Here is a 19248-nt window from a genome sequence, read left to right as displayed (position 1 = left end):
GGACAGGGAAAATGGCTAAAAATCTAGGCCTCCAGTAGGCAGTTGGATGAGGCCTGACAACACAAAGATGACCAGAAAGCTGAACTCAAGTCCAAATTCACACTGAAAATTCAGATTCCCTTAATGCGGGGGTAGATACCAGGGAAAGGTGCAACAGTTAACATCTCAACCACCACAGCTGAAAAGTTACCTGCATCTCATAACACAGAGAAAACAAACACCTGAAAAGCAAGAGATGAAGGTTAATGAGAGCAGAATCAGACTTCTCAAGCATTGTTTTTACCAGACAGACACTCCACAAAACACAGAGATTGCAAATCCATTCCCTGTTGGTTGTCTCAGGTTATTCAGCACACCAGCATGGCTGTGGATTAAAACAAAAACAAAGCCCCCAAGTCTCTGTCCACATCACCTCCCACATTTCTCCATTTCCTGGACTCTTACAGGCCAGAAAACAGAGAACTCTTGCTAGACCCAAAACTTTTAGCACAGTGTTTTTGTAACCCTCTTCTTGAAAACAGTTGATTAAATATTGCTGTCATAAATTCAGCCCAGTAACAGCTGGGACAGATTTACAGGGGATGTGTTTTTTTTATGACTATCTATTATTCATGGTGTGTTAGCCTTTACAATGTGTTTAGCCAAGGAAAAAAAAAAAAGATAAGATATCCTCTGGTTGATTATTGACAGATACTTGGCAGCTTGTGTCTCCAGGACTGCCTGGTCACAAATAAAATAAATCCAGCCTCTGGAAGCTCTGATTCGATAACTTGACTGTGTCAGACTGGAAAATGATATGGACTGAAGAGGACAGGGGCAATCATTTGTAACAAACACAGTATTTTTGTCTCTTAAATCTCAGGCAAAAGTTTGTCAGAGGGGCTGAGCTGTCAGCCCTGGAGGTGTGTGGTAAACGCTCTCCCAGAAACAGCCCTGGCAGGATCTACTGACCCAAAGCCTCCTCCTCAGGAAAGCAGTGTCTCCTCTGAAGGTACCAGTGTCACGTGGCAAGAGGATTTCAGGTGACAAGTGGGTATGAGAGGAATTATGTCAGGTGTCAGTCAGTCACAGATGTCCTTGTAGGACATGGACAAGGAGCCAATCTCGCCTCAGCCCCAACAGCAACACTGCTAACACACACTGCTCTGGGTGCCCTGTCAGCTGCAGGGGCATGTTCAGCTGAGCTACAGACAATACAGATCAGTGCCTGTTCCCAGAGACATCACTTTTCTTTCTAAGCAAGCCAGAAGATGCCAAGCCATGACACTGAACTGTGTTTCTATCCAGCAGCTGAAGCCTAGTTTCTCCCCAGGTTTTGTCCTGTGAGCTTCCCTAGTTTTGAATGGGAAGCAGCAGGGGAGACTGTCAGTGGCATTCCTGACATCAGCTTATCTGGCCAGTACCATCCCTTAAAAAGGGGTGACAGGGATGAGTTAGGTCCCTCACTTTATTTGCACACACACACAGGAGCCATTAAAGCACTATCCATATGTTTTTACCTTGCCTGTATCCTACAGAGTTCAGATGCTGCTCAGGAATGACATCCCTGTTGCACTTCAAGCATCTGTAAGTCCTGATCCTAAAACCACAGTGTGGAGGGACTTTCAGAGGCTGAGCTTCCCAAAAGAGGAAAGCTTAGGGAGAAACCTGCAGAAATGTGGTGCTTTGAGCAGAGGTACCAACACCCACAGAAGACAGCCCTCAACCCATTTGAATGCCTTGCATCTCCCAGGATAGGTTCACCTCCCACCCTCACAATGAACAAAAATGCTGCTGAGCACATCCCAGCAGCTCAACACAATCCTCTTGCTGGAATTTAACTGTCCAGGCTCTTTGCCTATGCACGCCTGCATCTCCCCTCAGTTTGGTTTGCTACACTCCCCTCCAAGCCACCACTGCTCATGTGGGTATATAAGCACCAAGACAAGCTTTACAGAAGTAATCTCTTTAAAATGAGGCATTTGTATTCGCTCTGAGCTGAGGATCTCTCCCAGCAACTCAAGCAAGAGATTTTTTCAGTCAGCTGGGCAGGCTCCTTCTGCTGGGAATTACAAGAGCTGATTTCAAGCCTGGGTTTATTTCAATCTTGGTCAAGGCACTTCATCCCTCCAGAGTTTTTCTTTTCAGACTCACTTGTCTGCTGTTGACTATTAGATAAAGATGAACCTAGGCCAATTAAATAACAGCTCTTTAATTAGCTTTTCCTTCTCACCAGTCATGTGAAATACTGTTTGCTTGCACAGCAGAAATAGCAAGATCCAAGGTGAATGTGTTTTATTATTGATCTTGCACAGTTCATTGTGCTCACAATTTCCTCAATTAGAAAGACCAAGACAATCAGAGACTGGAGACAGCTTCTCAGCTGAGCTTCCCTTCTGGTTATAACCTGAAGTGTTGTTTTAACTCTCATACATCATTTATTTGCTTTGCCTGTTGGCCAAGTACCTCACCCCACCCCTTCATATGACTTCTTCCTTTGGTTGACTCCATGCATGACTGGACTTCTAAACTGCAAGAGGTCACCTGACACACAGGTCAGTCAAACATTAACTCTCAAGCACCCTGGTGTCACCAGGACACTAGCTTCTCATACATCCTGGCTCACGAGTCACCAGGTTAGGTCATCCCCCCTAGAACATTTGTGTACTACACTGCCAGCTACCTTTACTGTTCCATTAGCAGGAGCCATGTGCCTTCTGGAGAAAGAAAATATAAACTGTTAGCTACCTGCTCATCACTCCAGTGAACAAGTTCTGAGCAGCCTCCTGCCACTGGTGGAGAAACCAGAAATCCCCCTCCCTAAACATTTAACAACACCCCTGAAAGCCTGAATTGTTTTCTGTTTGTATGGCTTTACTAGGCATTAGTGACCAAAGCCTGAACTTAAACAGCAAATACTTTACTACAGTTGGCACTATTGTCATCGTGGGGGCTGTGTGGTCACCAGAGATGACCTCAGAGCAGTGCTTGAGCTCAGGGCAGAGCTGGGCAGACCTGTCTGTGCCCACCTGGGGAAAGCCCCCCACCACCACTGGGGTTGGGTCAGCCCCAGAAAGCACTGCCCAGCAGCCAGATCTCAGCAGAAGAGATATGACCATCAGCAAGCTGGTTAAATTAAATAAAGTTCAGACTGTGCATAGGAGGGAGAGACTCATCTTCACTCCTGCTAAGACCTTCTAAAGGTGCTAATTGCTCTCTCTAGGAAACAGCATTCCCCAGACTCCAGTTATTTGGAGGCACACGCGGGTTCGGCTCTGTTTTATCTCTGGTGGCGATACCAGGTGGGTGAAACTGCAGCAGGGAAAGGATAAAACCAGAGAAGGTCTTGTGTTGTGTGACGGAGGCAGTGACGCATATCAAACAGAAAACTTCAAAAGCTCTTATCCAGCTTGGAGCTGGGTGATGATGTGTCTCCTCAGAGGAAGCCGATAGCCTTGAGAGACAAAGGGCCCCCTGAGAGCCAGGAACACACAGCCTCCTGCCTGCCTTCATTAAAGCTTTGGGCCAGTTCCCAAAGAGCTGTGTCGCCTGCCAGGGTGGGAGATAAGAGCACAGAAGAGCTGCATCTGCAAACCCTTTCCCGTCACTCCCCCTCCCTGGGCCTGCCTGTTGCACCAGCACATTAACCTTTTGTGCTTCCCATCCTTGGGTTTTTCCTTCCATATATGTCTTGTCTTCCACCATCACTGCAGCCCCCAGGTACAGAGGCTGCACCAAAGCACAGCAGTTTCATTCCAGGCCTTGGGAACCATTAAGGAAGCACCACTGGGCCAGTCTGAGCCTTGGTTTCATCCAGGACCTGTGAACCCAATGGTCACAGATTGCAGGGAAGGCACAAATGGCCCAAGGGCACAGAGTCAGCTTCAGGCAGAGGCCTGTGAAACAATAACACAGGAGTCATGCTGCAAATTCAGACAGGAAGGAGGGAGATGTACCAGGCCCCACCAGAGCCCCAGGGAGGACTTGGGCAGGTAAGCTGCTCTTACTCATCCTGTAATTCATCTGGGAGAGAGCTTCCTTGGATTCCCATTGCACAATTATTACTGCCACATCTTCAAGCACCTTAACCCATGCCTCAGATAACCTTCCCTTTTAAAAGCACCAGGATTTTAAAATTCTTTATCCGTTTGTCTTTACCGATACCATGACCAAAGAGTTTTTAAAATTGTGGTTTGGCCTGGAATGGGGACAGGATAGGAAAGATGGAATGGGGACAGGATAGGAAAGAGTCAATACAGTTAGAGATGAGAAAACAAGCAACCACCTTTATCTTGCAGTTTTTCCATGGGAAAACCACCATTTTCTATTGCCAGATCCTTTGCAGCCCACGTTAGAAAGGAGACACAGGAGCAAATTCCTAGGTGGCAAGTTTTGAACTTCAGCTTGCATCAGCACAGGGAAGATTATGAAGGAGGCACACTGTGATGTCTGTGCCAGGTCACCCTTCCTAATCACCCTCTCACCAGGGCTCACTCAGGCACACACAGAGGTGTCACAAAAGACTCCAGCACTGCTGGCAGACAACACACAGGCACAGCTTTTGGGCTCTGGTAAAGCCTTGTGCAGATATGGTACGTGCCCACCCCAGTCCCATACTCTGACACCCAGCTGACATTACCCTTCAGCAACTTCAGCCTCTGTTCTCATCTGTGACTTCCTTTCCTTCCAGGCAGCAGCTCTGTAAAAACTCAACTAGTCACTTAACTAAACCCTGTGACAGGACTGAAGATGTTCTGATGCCCCATGAGACCACGTTGCTTGGGACTTCTGCTTTCCTACCAGAGCCAGAGCTGCTGACAGACCTGGGACAGTTCCCCGTTTGGAGGATTTAAACGGAAAGAGGGCAGGTTTAGATTAGATATCAGAAAGAAATTCTTCCCTGCGGGGGTGGTGACGCCCTGGCACAGGTTTCCCAGAGAAGCTGTGGATGCCACATCCCTGGAAGTGTTCAAGGCCAGGCTGGATGGGGCTCTGAGCAGCCTGGTTTTGTGGAAGGTGTCTTTGCCCATGGCAGAGGTTTGGAACTTGATGATCTTGAAGGTCCCTTCCAACCCAAACCATTCTATGACGGATCTCCAAGTGCAGCTGCAGCAGGCAGCTTTCTCCTCTTCCTTGATTTTGGAGACAGTATTTCAAAGAGAGCCACTCAAAGCAACCAAACCAGCAATCTCTTCCCATTAAAAGGGAACTGCTGCTCTACCAGATCCAGCTGCCATACCCCTGGCAAGCACTGCCTGCAGAGGTGCCAGTACTAAACTAGTGGTAATGAACATTACTAGACAGGTCACACTTCTGATGCACTTTACAACAGGCAGGAAAGGATAATCACCCAAAGTCCAGGTGCTTTGGGACTTCTGAGGAGTCTCCCTAGAAGGCCAGTGGCATAAGGTCACCCTGGATGCTGAGTTTTATGTGAAAAGGAGACCAGCTATCCTCTATGGGGGCATCTACAAGCCCTTTCCATTAATTGCTTCGTTAGTGTCTTGCAGAGAGAGTTCTGGGCACTCGGGCAGTAAACCCTAAGAAATGCACCCTGCTGGCAGGTGGAATTGCTGGCCAGGATCTCCTCGCTTTGCATTTGCTTCCAAACTTGAAGCTGTGCCCTAAAGAAACCACAAGGCAATCATTCTTCAAAGTGAACCTCAACAGGGGGACAAGATTGGTTTGGCTTTCCTTGTTGCTTTCCAAAGTCCCAGAAAAGAGAGGATATTATTTGTCCATGGAAATCTCATAAGCAGAATTACATCTGCAGAAAGAGATGTACTGATGATAGAAAAGCCAAGAAATAACTCCAAGAGTTGTGTGTCCATGGAAAAACTACTATTTTTCTTGACTGTAAACACATTTAGGGAACATGAAAATGCAAAGAGGTGGATTATGTTGCAGGTCTGTGATTGCCCAGCTTATTTTACACACGTGCACCCCTCAGCCTTTCAATTTACAGCTCAAATTCTGCAGTGCTCTCCAAAACACTGTGAAACTTCCAAGCCTGAAAAAAATCCCAGCTTTCACTCTTGTACCCAGTTGAAACCCTTGACAAGATTTTCTGACCAGTTAGTACAGCAGCTCAAAATTAACATGGAAAACAGAGAAGTTTTGGTGGAACCTGACAATCTGATAGAAAAATAGATTGGTGAGTGGGTTTTTAAACCTTAAGTCTGAGGACTCCTTTGAATCCAAAATGAAAGCAAAAATGCTACAGTTGTAAAATCCCATAAGATGTTTTGAAATTATTTGAAGAGCCCCTCAAAAACCAAAGACTTTGTTTCTCAGAATCTCAGTTTCTATCCCTTTCTTATGGTAACAGTCACGTCCTGGGCACGATAACTGAGGAAAAGTGGATTCCAGTTCTTCAAGCCAATGCCCACAGCAGAAAAATATGTTGGAAATCGATGGACACACTAAAGCACTGGATAATTCAACAGCAGAACAATTCTGTTGTTGTTTGCCACTGCTTTGTTTCTAAATATTCTGCTAAAAATTGTTTGCTTACATTGCAACCTCTTCATATTTGGTATTTCTGTCAACACCAACAGGGAAACAAAGAAGAAAGGGCTTTGCTATTAGAGAAAGGGAAAGGATGCAGGTCCAATTACTGGCTATCTTACAGGACCCCTTTTTGGGCAAATCAGCTTGACAGGGATTTTCAAACTGCTCCACATTTCAGAAATAGAGCAATGACCAAAATAAAACCAATACTGCCAGCAACCTGAAATCAGTATTTGCTATTTATAGGAACATTACACCCCACCACACATCAGTCCCCAGACTGCTTGCAGACTGGATCTTACCCATGCTGCCTTCTTGGGGGGATTTTAGAAGCACTCTTGGTATCAAGGACATCATTTTACCATTACTACATATTACTTTGAAGCAATTTCCCTGGAGATTATGACTTCAAAACTCATAAGGCCACTGCACCTACTGATATGAGAGTCTTTCTGCAAACTTAAATGGACCAAGAGGGGAGGCACTATTACTTTTTCACGTCAAGAACATCTCTAGAAGGCAAAACTGAACTCTATGACCTTTGTGCAAGTCCAAAATCCAAACTGGCACCTACATGATATATGAAGATGATTGAAGAGCAAACTTTTGTTCCAACTGTGGAGACACCAAGAAGTGCAATAAAACTGTCAGACCACTTCAAAAGGAGAAAAAATGCACCCCAGTCAAGGAGTCAGTTCAGCAACACATGGAAGTCAGAAATCACCACTCACCTACAGCGAAGTGACTCACCAGCTGATGGACAAGGCAGAGACAGCAAAACTAAAAGAGGAGCAATGAAAGCTCTTCACATCTTCTTCCTGTCACACCCCACATGACAGATCTTATATTAATCCTTTCCATTTAGAAAAGGAGGTGGAAAGGTGCACTTTCACTCCAAAGCAGAGCTAGAGAGGATGAAACTTGCAGCTTCAGGCCCTGCTGCTCTCTCCACCCCAGTTCCTTCCCTTGTCTGTAAGATGTCTGATAAGTGCAAATGTCATATATGCACAGGCTTTTGCTCAAGCCACTTTAGCCAGATGACATTATTGCTGCCTGTAGCTCTGGACCTGTGAGCAGCATTTGCCTGGTGAGGCTTTTAAAGCATCCCCTGCTGCACAGTCCTATTTACCTCGTATTCCCTATGTTCTGACACGAGCCCTGGCTCCTGACTTGTACACACAACTGGCTGCTTTTAGCCCTGGTGCGTTTAAAGTGATCATTTCATGCTTTCCCAGAGTATTAGTTTAATAAACACAGTGTGTTTGTCACTTAGCCACAGCACAAATCACAGCACACTGCTCACACTCTTTTCTTTCGGATAGGGAGATGCAAGACTTGCCAGGAAGCCAAAAGACAGTGCTGGGCAGAGGAGAGTTGCAGGGACAGGCTGCACCCCAGTCCCTTTGCAAAGCTGGAAACACTCCCTTTGGAATGTCTGAAAAATGCCTGTAGCTCCAGCACAAAATAAAACAAAACCACTTTAACACTAACAGCTACACTGGAGAAGGTGCATAGCGAGCCGGATGGGATGCCCTCCCACAACAATTTGTGGGGTTTTAAATATCCCAGTTCAGAGAAACTAAAAAGGCAAAAAAATCTCACAATTTCTCCAGAAATAAGAACACTGGGGGAGGAAAAGAGGAAGAGAACATTTTGTTTCGATTCATTTTCAGGAATTTCATTTCAGTTCCAACATTTTTTTTAACCTTCAATTAATGCTAGCTATCAAAATGAAGCAGCATTTGGACCTAAAAACATTGAAACTTTGCCATTTAGAAAAGGTCAAACAGTTTTCAAAACATTTTCGTCCAATATTTTTCAGCAACTGAAATTCATCAAAACCAACATTTTCCCATGAAATCGTTCTGCCTCAGACAATTGGCATTTTCTGAGGCACAATGTTTCCCAGGGGATCTCCTTGCCAGACCAAGGGGTTGGTCCTTCTCTTTTGTCCCTTCAGCAGGCAGCCCGTGCTGTACTGTCAGTCCCTGGTAAGTCACCCAGGCCCCAGCTCAGAAGATCAAGTCAATCAAAGTCAGACATCAGGCCCAGATATTCACTTGGACAGGATTTGTTGCGTATCTCCTACCTCAGTGCTTTATTTGTGCATTTTGGATCTGTGTTTCATCACCCAAAACCCAGTTACCAGGCAGAGGGGTAAGGAGAAGTCTCTCAGCTCTGTTACTACAGTATAAAGAGTGTTTTCCTTAAGCTAGGATCCCAACCTACCCCCACTTGGCTCAAGGGGATGAATGCACTAATAAACCCTGTGCAGAATTACCTGTTTGGAACAGCCACCCTGACCTAAAACAACAGCTGGCTTTTCTGCTTTCTTTGGTAGACCTTAAGCCCAAAGGCTGTCTCCTTCTCACCTACCAAAGGTTATCCCCCTGGAGATGCCACGTTTTACTGTGCAGCAAAGGATGTGCTCCAAGAGAGTGTGCTCATTTGGCACCTGAGCCCCAACAGCTATCCTGAGGAGCAGAGATCATGTGGCACCTGTTCCTGCTGCCCCTGAGCATGCCATGAGCCCAGAAACCTGCAAATCCCAGACACTTGCTTACTCTTAGGCAGGATTTAATGAAAAAATGACTGTAAAACAGGGAAGCTTCACAGCAAGAGTCTCCCAGGAGGAAACTATGATGTGCAATGGGTATGCAACTATCTTTGCAGCTCCAGAAGGTACTTCCATGGGTTGAGAGCAGAGCTGTACAAGCCTGGCACGCAGTTGCTTCTGCTCTGACTCCATGCTAAGAGGTGTTTGGCTCATATTCAACTTCATCTTTGCATAGGCAGACAAGCTCAGGTTTGTCTGTGCCCATCTGTGTAGACATGAGTAACATGATGGGACCAAAGTCACAGTCTAGTCCATAAACAGTCTCCATCAAAGCAGAGCAAACCACATCAATTAGAGGAGGAGAGACTGAAGTCTTCACCAGGAACTTACAGGGAGCTGAGTCAATAGGAATGCAGACATACACCTGCGCTGCCAGTGCTGGCTGGCATGGGAAGTGGGAATATCACCAAACAAGAGCCACAGACTTCCCCAAAATTATACAGGACTGTTAAAAACAAAAGGCAAAAATGCCATATTATCTTCTCTGCATTCCCTGCCTCTCCCCAACCCTACCCATTGTGAAAACGAGAGCAGCACTGAAGGAGCACCTCCATATTTCCACAGAAACTGAACTCTCTGCTCCTAGAGACTGTGAGGATCTGGGTCTGCAAATTCAGCTCTCTACACCTGCCATTCTATAACACAAGCTTCTTCCAAAAATGCTCTCATAAACAGAGCCCTGAGAAGCTACTAAAAATGAGCAGGACTGGGAACTTGCTGGGTCATCACCTGTTCTTTCATACACAGACCCACAGCATTGTCCCCAGTTAAAGCAGCATCGAGTTAAGGCTTGTTCTCCAGGTCTGGATGCTCCCTGCCAGGTATCTACAAAAGACATGGCTGTTGACAGCTTTTGGACTGTGCCAGCCACCACTGCCTGTAGGTGGGAAAACTGTTGTTCAAGGAAGGTTTTCATCAAGGACCTGTTTCCAGTAAATCCAGCTCTAACACAGAATGCCAGAGGGATTTCTCTCACAAACAAAACACTGGGCTCCTCACAGCACGCCAGCCAGCGAGCTGAAAAGGGCCATGGCACAGAGCCCTCCCTTACAGCACCACCACGGTGGCCTCAGCTCTGAGGGGGAGCCAATCAAGCAGACATGGTTTTCTTTCAACCTGGAAAGATGACAGAAGCCAGCACTGCAGGAACCCCGGGTGACGGGAGCCAGGGCAGCAGATGGGAGCTGGAGAATGTGGACAGTACTGAGGTCACTTCTCTTTCCTTCAACAAAAGCCCAAATAAGCCACTCAATCCCCCCCCAAAAGCAGGTGCAGAGTCGAGTGCACAGGTTGTATTGTCACCACTCTGTGCTTCAGGTGGGTGGTTCATGTTACTGAGCAAACAACTGCTGCATCTGGTAGGGGATGGGTGGATTATGCCATTGTAAGAAAATCACAATTCTTCTATGACTTCAAAACCCTTTCTAGGGCTTTTTCAAGTTTCCAGATTCTCCTCAGAGAGACTCAGCTCTCAAATCTGGGTCCAAAATGTGCAAGGGCCCAAAAGGGGCATTGATCCATAATCCGACTTCAGAGACTGTTTTTTTTTCTGCTCACATACTCCCTGCAGAAATAATATTGTTCATGTTCTCATCTGAGTCCTCACAAAGCTCCAGAGCAGTCAAGGGGGAAAGAATCAAGGCCTTCCTCTAATAGATATACAGCAGAAACTATCAAACAGCTTTGTGGGTTTTCCACTGAAGTGAGAACCACTTAAACATTTTTCAACTAAAAACATGTGGCAAACATTTATCTATAGTCTTAGTTTCAGTTTCTTGAATGCTTCTAACAATATAAGTTTTTAAGTAGCACAGAACAATGCCCCAAATAATCTAAACTGCAGGTTGGATTTAGACAAAAAACCCTATATTTTTCCAATATGAAGGATGACCAAGCTACGTTTCCAAATTTTTGCAAGTTTACACCTGAAGCCTCCTGCAGAAAAAGTAACATTTCCAGTTTTGAGATGCAAAATGCCATTTAACTGCTTTGCTTTGACCCTCATACACAGAAGGAACACCAGAATACTGCACAACCAACATCCAAACAGTTTTGTAAAAACAACAGAGCCTCAGAAGGGCAGGGATTTTGTGACACTGACAGCATTTTACTCAAGCCTGCTTTACCCTTAGGACCTCTGTCAAGTCTCATTCTTTGCAAACATCAAGGTATGCCAGTGTAAACTGTTTGCTGAGGAGGTAAGAGCCTCCATTCAAGGAGGTGTTACTGCTGGGAAGCTGAAAAAAAAGTGATTTCTGCTGAAGTCTTGCTTCTCCTCCAATCCTTGTTCCACGCAGATGAATTTAGCTTGCTGCACTAAAAAGACACCCAGAAATCAGGGTCGCAGGGCAAAGTCAGCTGTGGGTGGAAGGCAACTGGGAGCTGATAAGATGAATGTTAACAACAGGCTCATCATCTGGGCCATTCCCTTCTTGGGAATTGCTCAACCAAGCAGGACTGGCCTTGGAAACCAGGAAGAAGTGAAAGGATGAAGGCAATGGCACAGGGCAGCTGCAGCCTCTGGACATGGGAAGATGACCTGAGCCATCTACTGAAAAGTAGTGTCTGCTGGCTGGTTTAATACATCAGCCCGTGCCACTGCTGCACCAGCAGCTCTGGTGCCAAATCACAGGGGTGGTTTCTGTGCCTTGGATCACGGACCAAACCAGGGACAGACAGACAGGCTCTGCTCCTTCACCAGGTACATTTCAGAGTCCATGTCACAAATTTCACACCTACTGCATCAAAGTCCCTGAAAAATCCAAACTTTGTAGTTATTAGAAGTTCATTTAATAAAAAAATTTTTGCATGTATTTTAAAGAGTATGAGAGAGAATGCTCCTTCCCATATGGCAGAAGGAGGTTTTCCGATGTACAAACTATTCCCAGGAAGTTATAAAGCCAAATACAGATTTCCTGGAAGAAAAAGTACTGCTCAAAATCAATATGTGCAGAACAGACTCTACACTAACATATGTTATTGAGCACTGCAGGCAGCAAACCCGCCTGCTGGGCAGGGAGCTGGAACCCTGATGACCAAAGTGCTTGTCCAGCTCTGCTCCTCTCAAGCAGAGCAACTTTGACAAGTCTTTTGTCTCTGTTTCTTCATCAGTTAAAAGCTATTTGGGACTGGGTTGAATCAGACTGGGAGGTGGAATTGCCATATCTGGTCTTGGAGGCAGCCAAGACAGAAGTTGAAGGCTTCTGGCCCCATGGCTGGGTTTTATTAGAGCACTAAAAAGGTACAAACAGGACAAGATAACTCTAAATAGAGAAAAGGCAGACGTGTCACGTGAGACAAATTAAATTAAAAGCCCAAAAGTATATCTCTCTCCCAGTGTCTAATGCCTCCCGGGATGAATGCTGCTCTCTGGTTTATTCCAATGACTTTTGGTGAGCTCCTGAGCAACACAAACCCCACAGCCTTTTCTAGGAAAGGCTTTCCATCTGTCCTCTCTGCAGCTTCATGGCCAGTCTGTACCCTAGAGCCCAGAGGATCTTCAGTGTCTGGAAGGCTGTAGGTGCATGTTTTGGCTCCCAAACTCCTGCCTGGTGCCCCAGACTCTCAGGCAGCCCAGCATCCATCGACATTCCTGGAAGAGCAGCAATCTAGGGTTCAGTGGTGCTCTCACCTCAGATCCACCACCTATATGAGTACTGGAACACTATTACAAGCTGTCAGCAACACAAGGCAGCAGCTGGGCAGGCTGGACACAGCTGCACCAGTGCATCTCACACTTTTCCTTCTGTTTTACCACTGCTGCCCTGAGCTCTCCCTGCACCATTCTCGGATCACCTCTCCTTGGGCAGGAACATCCCTCGAGGATTGGAGGGTTGAGTTCCTTCACATTCTGGGGAATTTGGAGGATAAAAGGAACTTACAAGGGGACAGGGCTTTTCCCATCCTCGAAGTTGTGAGCCACAGCTGGGCTCCAGGATTACAGCACCAAGGCTTTGACCTGTTGTCCTACGCAGTGATAGCATTTGAGGAAGCTCCCAGCTTAGTCAGCAAGTGATGCCAGGGTACAGCCTGTCAGGAATTCCCCAAGAAGGTTTCTCATATTTCTGATTCACTGAGGTCTAATCCAGCTATGGGAACAGAGCAGTTTCAGCAATCTCCCAGTTTAACATTTTGGGAGAGGGAGGCATCTTGAAACAGGCCAGAACTGTTCTTGTTTTAGAAAGTTTGGATACCTTATGTGCCTTTTCTGTTGCTGCCAACCAGTTGGGATTTGTTTTTCAATTACCAGGAAACTACAAAACTACAATAAAACTCATTCCAGTTTGAGAGGGAAATCCTGAAAAAGAAAATCTTGAAAAATCTTACAGCATGAGAAAACTTCCTCTTCACTTAAAATCCATGCCTCTAATCCAAAAATGAAGATAAGACTACATGAACATTTGTAACTCCCAGAGACTATTTCCAGCAAAATGTACAGTCATGTGCTGGAACATGAAATGACAGAAGAAAGGATAAAGGGTATCAAAGTAAGGAAATAAGGCTCTGAATTTTCTAAGTAGTTGCTCATGTTGCTAAAGTCCAAATCCAACTGGGCTGCTCCCAGGCCAAGTGATTACATTTTGGGTTGAAGCTGAGACGCTGGGTCAGTCCAGTCAAAGATTTAATCTCTTTGAGCAATTTGCTGGTGGCACGTGTTAGAACAAGGGAGCAGCCCCGGGGCTGCTCTGACTTCGTGTGGTCACTGTGGTCTTGACTAAGGGATTAGGACATGACAAAGTCGAGCTTTACCCCACCACAGGCAGCTGTTCAAGGAGAAGCAATTCCAGCCTGTGTCATCAGCAGGAGGAACAATGGTGCAACAGCCTCTCCCTGCACTTCTCTCTGCAGGTCAGATAAAGTCAGCTTTAAAAATTCCCCCAGGGGCTTTAATGGCGTGATTACACTGGAAAGTCTGGCTTTTGTGGCTACAATTTCCAAACAGGTCCAGCCTTCACCAGCAGCAACTAAGTTCCAAAGGAGTTCAGTGCACTGCATAGCAGGAAACAGAACAAGGAGTAAACGAGGCAGCTGTAGAAAGAGAAAGAGACTGGAAGGAAAGAGAGAGACCACTGAAGCAGCTCAACTTTACTCAAGTTATAATGAGGGTAAAGCCCAGAAAGGGAGCACGATGTAATCCGAAAATCAATAAAGATGGAAAAAAGGATGATTCTGCCATTAAGATCTCTGGCAAAGTCCTGTTTCTCTGCCACAGATTTCTTCCATGCTCTGGGCAAGTTACTACTATCACTTTTGCCTCTGTAAGCATAGGAAAAACAACTGGGGTACTTTTCTGTCCCTTTCTGAGAGTTAGTGAGGGAAGTACTGCCAAGTGCACCAGGTAGAGAATTACCACCAGAATATTTCTGTTAGACTCAAAGGAAATACATACTAGAGGGACCTGCTTGTAAGAAGATAACATATATTGAAAGTTCTGTGCTCAGAGCTTTGAGGTTGATTGAGACCTGCCAGTCCCCTAAAACTAAAGCTTTGTTTACTGCTAGCAGGTTTTCTTCCTTTTTATGGAAAAAAGTAAAGGTTAGCAAGCTATGGAAAAGTCCCCAGGTGGTGAGGGTCAAAGGGAGGTATTTCATTTCTCAGCAGGGACACCAAAACAACTTCAGTTTCTATTTGTTTGCTTATTTTAAACAGGTTAGTTGTGCATAAGATCAGTAAATAAAAAACCTGCATCCACCACCCCGTAAATTGCAATAAGGTAATTAAGTCATAATATTTGTGATTCAATAAACCCTATGCAAAGGGAAACATTAATGAATTTTACATAACAAGCAAGCAAAGAACATTACTTGTCAGATAGCCTCAGAAATTCATTAAACAGTCCTGTAAGAGACATGGCTGAAGTGCAAAGCACTAAAATGATAACGAAACCTATTAAGGAGCCTGTTTAATTAAACACATACTTGCTGGCACATCTGATATTTATACCAAGGTGTTTGTGCTAAGACAAATAAAGTCTTTCTTTTGCAGTACAGCCAAGGAGATCCTAGTCAAATCTATTCTTAAAACATAAAGATAACTCTGTGACTAAGCAGCCAAATACTGTGGAAAATCTATAGAAGCGCTGAGGGAATTGTGCATCTTTTCAGTAAAAGCCTAAATGAGCTTTGCATGTGCTCCTGAGCCAGCTGACTGACACAGTTTGACTCAGAGTCATGCCAGAGGTATCCGCGACATGGCAGGGGAGGATGAAAACAGCTCAGGGCTACTCAAGGAACTCCTAAAACACCAGTAAACCCCAAGGGGTGGGCTGGGCCAAGGAGAGTGGTCCTTGCACCAGTGACTGAGAAGCAGGGAGACCTTGTGTCTCCCTAGGGCACTGTAGCCCTGTTCTGCATCATCTTTCTCTCTCCTGCTTGTGTTGATGAAGCCCTGGAACCTCGTGCAGTGCACAAGAGTTCCCATTTTAGGAGCAGAGGACACGCTGAGGGTGGCTCATACACGTATCTGTTACGCAGAGATGCCTGTGAGGAACAAGCTCCCTGGAACACCCATCGCTCACTCCCTCAGCCATGACAGGGACAGAACTCTAAATATGTTCCAGTCAAACCACCCACGTGCTCCACATGCTCTGCAAAAACACAAAATACCATTTTATATTCTTCACCAGAAGCATTGCTCTTCCTGTCTCGTTCTTCTCCTGCTGCTTCTTTTTGTTGTTGATCACTACCTACAGCACATGGCATCTTAGCTTATTACAAGCTTAATCATCATCTCACCAGTACTTTGGGGACATTTTGTTGCAACTGACCCACCAACACTCAAGCCTATACAATATTCTCAGAATATCCTGTAATTTATCATTGAAACAAGGCAGCTGAGCAAACAGTCCCAGGAACTTCAATTAAAATCAGTCTCATCCCACCTCCTGTCCATGGGCACAAAGAGTCATCATCTGTCAGCTAAATCAACTTGTGTTGGAGATAGTCCCCTTATTTGCTTGTTTGGCATCTACAAACTCCTCTCATGCTGCTGAGCTTCCTGGTCAACGCCTTTGGCTGCAGGGTTTTGACACAGGTTTAACAGACCTCAGAGCTATGAGCAGACCCCACTAACAGACTGTGCTTCTCTCCTACTTGGCCCTGCTCCAGTGCTCCTGGACTTTTGTACCATGAGAGTGGGACTCCTCAGTCTGCAATTCCCCCGCTGACTGGGCAGCCCCTCTTATTATCCTCTACAAGTTTCTTTGTACCAGCACTTTACAAAGGCAGAGGACCAAAAGTCACCTGGAAAAATAGCTCACTTCCCCTTCTCAAAACTTCCCCACAGGGCAACAGCTTTTTCAGCTCTCAGTTCTTGCATTTTGAAAACTCCAACTCCCTTACAGCTTATCCGACAGATTTTCACAATCCTACAGACCTGTGAGCAAACAAGTACCCAAATAATTCACAGGTTGGGATCCAGCCACTAGTGATGTGTTTGGGCAGGAGCATTCGCTGCCTCTCCACCAGCAACATACAACACCGCTGTCTTCAAGTCTAAGTACATGAGCCGAAATTGTAGTTTCCCGAAGCACTTCAAACAAAAGCATGGTCAGAGAAGCTTTAATCTCCCATTAACCTGGGCAGGCACTCAGGAACAAAAAGCCGGGAACAACAGACCCATTACTTGAACAACTAGGGCAAGAAGTCCCAAGGCAAGCACCAAAGAGATGGAATTACACTGGAGGAAGAGCTGAGAACTGGAGGGGAAGGTAGAGCTGTTTCCCCAGATACAGATCAAATAATGAGTCAATAAAAAACAGATCACTTGTTCATTCATAATCACCTTTAACTCAGGAGATCTCAGGGTGATGCTGCTTCCAAACAGCACCCAGCACAACATCACATGCCCCGAGGCAGGTCTCAACTCATTACTTATCAAGTTCTCAGTAAAAATACTCTTGAGAGATGCCTTCACAGCTTGGCCACAGCCTCTAAAGACACACGTAGGCCCACAGCTCCAAACTGTTTAGGGTCTATCAGTCTGAGACAGAAGAAAAATAAAAATAGTAGAGACTTACCGCACGTATGAGAAGTCAGGCGTGTTCTCCCTCCTCTCTCCTTCTCATGCTTGCAAAGTGACAGAGCTTCCCAAACAAAGAAACTCTAAAGCTGTTTAACCAGCACATCTCTATCTTACTTTCAGAGAGCCTTTCTTCCCCAGACTGACTCGGATCCAAGTTCTTCCCCTGCTCCCCAAGCCACCAAATCAGAGGTAACAGTTACCACCTGCCACAGCAATTAGTGCATCCCCGCGCTGGGACGGACCAGTCAACCCACAGCGACCCCTCCTTACACCAGGTGGCTGAGGCCACGAAATCATCTGTCTGTATGCCAGGCTTTATTTCAAACGCAGCTTTATTACTAATTCTATGTTGTTCTGCACCAGAGCAACATAAGAAACAAAGAGGAGGGTGGAAAATCTGAATAACAGCAGTGCTGAGAGAATCCCTGCATTTCAAAAGCCTGCATAAGTGGTTATTTACAAAGCTAAGGGCTCCAAGTACCCTATTCATATGCATTGCAGACAGCCCTATTTAGATGTACGTGGGTTTTGGGTCGCCACACAGGAGAGCAGGGGAAGCCTGACCCTCCCTACCATTACTGAAAGCACGCACGGCATCCTTCTTTCTCCTGGTATCTACAGCCAAAAGCTCGGTGCTGGTAGGCAATCCCTGGCAAGGAAAGATGTGAAGGTGTCTGCCCCAGATTTTGCAGAGCAGCTCAGCTCAGCTCACCCACACATGGTTTGTCCCCTTCTCCCTGGCAAAGCCAGGCATGGTCAATGCTTGGGCTCACATCTCCTAAGCCATCTGCTGTCACTGCTTCTCCCTAGTCACTGCTCTGAAAGGCAGGCAGCATTCTGTGCAGTGGTTTTTAAAACTAGAGAGTGGGTGCAGCCTGTAAGGAACCCCAGGTTGACCCCACTCAATTGAGGAGTAAAATTTTTAAGAGTAACAGTAGTTGGCAAGCAGAGAAATCCAGGTGAGGTTGGCCTAGGAACTTAGGGAAACTTGTTTTCCAAACATTAGTTGCCATTTTCCTTGAACCCAGCACTTACTTGAAGGGCTCCTACAATGATTCTCGTCTTCATTTGAGTACAATCTTCTTATCAGGCAAGTCATCAAAAAGTCCTGAAAGTCCAGAGGATTCCCAAGTAATAGTCCCCTCCATTATCAGAACTCTCCGTCCTTTCATCACCCACACTGATGCAAAGTTAATTGAATAATGAAACCAATTCAACTTGCCCACAGTTTGTTCCTATCTCTGCTTTCAATTTCCTCCTCAAAGGCTGATTGAGGAATGTCTCACCTGTCTCCTGGTGCCGACCTTTCGGCCAAGAAGGAATTTTCCCTAGAAGACATTGTCCAGGAAAGCTGCATTTTACCCTTTCCTCTGCAGGGTGCAAGTGCTGGGCTTCCCAGGGCAGTGGGATGGATTTTCCCTCCGGCACTCCCAGCCATTAGTGCTCTGCATTTCTCCAGCTCTCTCTTGTCTTGCAGATTGCTCTTTCAGACCGTTTGATCTCAGGGCTTTGAGGTAACTGAAGTGCCCTGTGGAAGGGGCAGCTCAAGATGAAGCATTTTTTCCCCGTTCCACACTCACATTTCCACCAGTTTCACTAAGGGCACAAGTCCGTCAAAGTGACATTAGGCTGCAATCCCCTGCTCAGAGTTGGTAAAACACATTTTAGAAACAAAAATTTACAAGTTCTGATGGTTTTCTCCACTTAAATCAGAGGAAGAAAAAAAAACATTCACATACTGACGACCCAGGGACAGAAAAGCAACTCTGGAGACAAGCACGTTTCAGATGATGGATGTTTTCCAGGGGCACTTCCTGTCCCAAACTCATGGGAGTTGTAGTTTAATCTAAGTTTTCCCTGAAACTCTGTTAACATAATTCAACAGTACAATTATCTCTGAGTGTGTTACCACCAGTGATGCCCTCAGCGATGCTTTCTGGTTATTTGCAAAAATGTAAGTGTAATTTTCAATTTGAACAGTCAGCTTTACAATAAAAACTACTTCCTAGCACATTCATTGAGTAAGAAACAGCAAAAAACCCACTCCAGAACATGCACACGTTTGCGTTTCTAATTAATTCTGACAGAGCTGCTTGGGCTTAAAAGGCAAAAACGTGTTT

General features: G+C 45.6%; 1 long non-coding RNA gene across 1 annotated transcript in view; it reads right to left on the bottom strand.

Moving 5' to 3' along the window:
- The window catches only part of LOC135420382 (uncharacterized), a 249349-nt gene that overhangs the window by 193163 nt on the left and 36938 nt on the right, over window positions 1–19248 (bottom strand). The window lies entirely within an intron of this gene.

The sequence above is a fragment of the Pseudopipra pipra genome, chromosome 11 (genome assembly GCF_036250125.1).
Source record: "Pseudopipra pipra isolate bDixPip1 chromosome 11, bDixPip1.hap1, whole genome shotgun sequence".
Lineage (NCBI taxonomy): Eukaryota > Metazoa > Chordata > Aves > Passeriformes > Pipridae > Pseudopipra > Pseudopipra pipra.
Note: the sequence above shows the minus strand (reverse complement) of the source record. Positions and strands in the feature narration are given on the sequence as shown.